This window comes from Tachysurus fulvidraco, chromosome 21 (assembly GCF_022655615.1).
Source record: "Tachysurus fulvidraco isolate hzauxx_2018 chromosome 21, HZAU_PFXX_2.0, whole genome shotgun sequence".
Lineage (NCBI taxonomy): Eukaryota > Metazoa > Chordata > Actinopteri > Siluriformes > Bagridae > Tachysurus > Tachysurus fulvidraco.
This window is the reverse complement of record NC_062538.1, coordinates 22,899,319-22,901,818: the sequence shown is the minus strand read 5'-3', so window position 1 is coordinate 22,901,818 and position 2,500 is coordinate 22,899,319. Positions and strand designations below refer to the sequence as shown.

The window sequence follows — 2,500 nt, the reverse complement described above, 5'->3', positions numbered from 1 at the left end:
GGCGGAGCTTGTGATGTCTGCCAGTCTGTCTGTCCAGCTAATTTTAATGTCCCTGAAGTGCTTTTTGGTCCCTCATGTTAACTGTTATGCTCATGTTTCTGTGACAAAACTGCTAATTATCACAGGATGAATCTGAGCTGAGTTCAGCGTGTGGTGCGTTTCTGATTATCCTCTTATTAACATTAATAACACTTCACTATAACACTGAGCATCACTCACGATTCAGATGGAATTAGTTGTTTTCTTTAACATCCTGTTTCTTAGAAAACTTTTATTTGTCCCCTGATTTAGTGCACAGTGTTTGCTTCTGCTCTTCCACCATTTTCTGTATCGCTAACATCTTCTTTCTGGATGAAGCTTCCACATAACGATAACATGCTCAACATTTTATCACAATCTATGATACTGTTGCAGTGTTGTATTTTAAAACAAATGCGTGTTCTTCTGTATCTCTCGTCACTGGACAGTTGTTTAACCTAAAATGGACTTTTCTTATTTGAGATTTCCTTAAAGGGGCGGGGCTACGGTTCTGTGTTTTTAAATTTGAAAATAAACACATGCTACTTTAAATCTGTGTAAAATAATGATGTAACACACTTCATCTTAAAATGTTCCCCATTGTTACATTCACTTTATGGCAGAAGCTGATGAATTATTAATGAGATGATTAAATATGTAGAGTTAGAATGTGATTATATATTTAATAAAATCAAATGTAGTTGTAGCAATTCTGTTAATTTGCTGAGTTCTGATGACATGAAGTTTATCTCGCTGCCTGTTAATCTGACCACGCCCACTCACCTGCAGCATTCACATGGCCCCGCCCATTACCTTTCTGCAGCATTCACCTGGCCCCGCCCCTTATTGGGTAACGCCATACCTTTTCTGGTTTTATAACTAAAACAGTTTTAAACACATTGATGTGTGATGTTATTAACAGAAAATAAACTCCACACAATTATCTCTGCTTCACTGGAGTTTAACTTCATTATATCTCTAATTTAATGCAGTTTTAGTTTGTCATGAACTTTTAATCACATAAAAGTGATTAATGAATATTAATTGAGATTATTATGACCATTATTCTGCAGAGAGAAAGAACTTGGGGGGGGGGGGTGTTTTTTTTAGCTGAAACACTACAAAAGGTGTATCTCATATTCAAATATTTGTTCAGTCTTAAAACAGTTTATTATTTGAAAGTAACGTGACATACGGCTAAGTACGGTGACCCAGACTCATTCTCTGCATTTGACCCATCCAAAGTGCACACACACACAAACACACAGTGAACACACACACCATGAACACACACCCAGCAGTGAACACACACCCCAGTGAACACACACACCCAGCAGTGAACACACACACCAGTGAACACACACACACACACAGTGAACACACACCCAGAGCAATGGGCAGCCATTTATGCTGCGGCGCCCAGGGAGCAGTTGGGGGGGTCGGTGCCTTGCTCAAGGGCACCTCAGTCGTGGCTGGCCCGAGATTCGAACCTACAACCTCAGGATTACGAGTCAGACTCTAACCATTAGGCCACGACTTGCCCACAAGTATTTGATATAAAAGAAAAATAAATTACATTAAAAAAATCTAGAATTTTGATAGATCCTTTTTTTCAGTCCAAATTAACTTATTTTATTTCTTGATAAATGAGAACTCCACTTCATTACAGTCTCCATCCCTCACACCTGCATCATCATTCTCACAGTCTGGCTCCACCCACTGCACTACTGACCAATCACTGTCAGTGTGGGTTTAGAAAGGGCGGTGCCTTCTTTAGTAAACACAGGGACTGTTGACATCTAAAAAAATCATAATCAAGTTATGATTAAATGTTTATTGTTATTACTCTTAAGTTTCTAACTCTCAAACTTTTAGATTGTATTATTATTATTATTATTATTATTATTATTATTATTATTATTATTATTATAGGAATATTTATTCTTTGTATAACTTCTGTGATTCAAGCTGCTGGGGTAGAATTAATTATGTTTATTATGTTACATTTACATTTATTGTTCATTTTAAATATTTGTGTGTGTGTGTGTGTGTGTGTGTGTGTGTGTGTGTGTGTGTGTATACGTTGAACATGAGTTTGTTATTAAATATAAAATCAATCTTTCCGCATGAGAAAAGTAACTTTTTCAGCCATTCCAAACTTTCTATCATCGCATTTTTGAAAATAAATTTATAAAAATAAATTATAAATGTAAATGTAAATTATAGACGTAACTATGTGTCTGTAATTTGTGTGGAGATTCAACCACCTATTGTTATTATTACTAAAATGTTGCAATTATTATTCATTTGTGATTAAAATGATTAGAATCTCCTACAACGTCCTGTTTCCCTACAGTGAGGAGTGTAGTGACGTGACCTTAGGGGTGTGCAGTAAACCTGTCTCACTCTCATCAGTCTCACCTCCACACACACGGGCTGCTAAAGCCACACTGTAAATCCTCCTCACATCAACTGTGTGCTA

The 2,500-nt window shown here is 36.6% G+C and overlaps 1 protein-coding gene across 1 annotated transcript in view; it reads left to right on the top strand.

The window, feature by feature from the left end:
• sap30l (sap30-like) overlaps positions 1-961 on the top strand; it is a 4,075-nt gene extending 3,114 nt beyond the window's left edge. The window contains exon 4 of the mRNA XM_027168944.2: positions 1-961. This exon is cut by the window's left edge and continues 251 nt beyond it. The gene's annotated coding sequence lies outside the window, so the exon portion shown is untranslated.
• The last annotated feature ends 1,539 nt before the right edge of the window (positions 962-2,500 follow it).